This window comes from Amblyomma maculatum, chromosome 1, assembly GCF_055883805.1.
Source record: "Amblyomma maculatum isolate TAMU_Amacu chromosome 1, ASM5588380v1, whole genome shotgun sequence".
In the NCBI taxonomy this organism is placed as follows: Eukaryota; Metazoa; Arthropoda; class Arachnida; order Ixodida; family Ixodidae; genus Amblyomma; species Amblyomma maculatum.
In genome coordinates, this window is record NC_139344.1 from 208,761,099 (window position 1) to 208,762,065 (window position 967).

At 50.9% G+C, this 967-nt stretch overlaps 1 pseudogene; it reads left to right on the plus strand.

Moving 5' to 3' along the window:
• The first annotated feature begins 219 nt into the window (after positions 1-219).
• Positions 220-708, plus strand: LOC146205476 (akirin-2 pseudogene; annotated as a pseudogene).
• The last annotated feature ends 259 nt before the right edge of the window (positions 709-967 follow it).

Below are 967 nucleotides of genomic sequence, written 5' to 3' on the forward strand. Positions count from 1 at the left end.
CACACTGAAATTTTCCTGTGCATAATATTTTTACTCAATAAACCTATGCAACTTTTACATCTAGAAAAGCTATAAAAGCTATTTTATAGTGAAGTAGGGAAGACAACGACGAATTGAAAAGCGCAGGAACTCTCGTGCTGCGGAGCGGTTCGAGAGCCGCCTCAGAAGCCAGCAAGCGTCGAAGAAGGAATCTTCTGTGGTTAGGCTTACGAGTGCAGGATGTCACACCCGACATTAAAGCGACCGCACGACGAGGATTCCCTGCACAGTCCGAACGGAGGATCGCCGAAGAGGCAAAGAAGTGTGCCTTTGAATGTCGGCCCGCCAGCTCCCACAACAGGGGCGCACCAATTCAATCCCTCGCCATTCGGCGACGTACCACCAAAGCCGACTTCAGACGCTGCCAATGCTCATGAAGAGATGCGGCAACTGCAGGGGCGCCAACAGTTCTACATCCAGGATGCAGAGCGCACCGGCCCACCCGAAGGCCGTTCCCCGGCGGTCTTCCCCGCCCAGCCCCTGCTCACATTTCGCCAGGTGGGGCTCATCTGTGAGCGCAGGATGAAAGAGTACGAAAGGCAGATACAAGAAGAGTACGAAAACGTGCTCGCCGCCAAGCTTGCAGAGCAGTACGACACATTTGTTAAATTCACCTACGATCAACTCCAGAAACGGTCTCAGGGCGCCCCTTCCAGCTATTTTTCGTAACAAGTCCATGGGCATCAGACTACAAAATCACTAAAGTGAGGGAGATGCTGAAGTTTTGTGCTAGAGAAGCAACGAGACAAGGTTAAGATTACGAAGAACTGTGCATTTTGACTCTGCATGCAATAACGGCGACAGCGGCAATCAACTTCAGGCTTGAAGGAGTGCATGCTGCAGTGGTGTGTTCCTGTCAGTGTATTCTTTGCCTTCTGACCACCCAGGTGTGCCTAGCTTTTTTTTTTTTTTTCCTTTCCTGCACTCT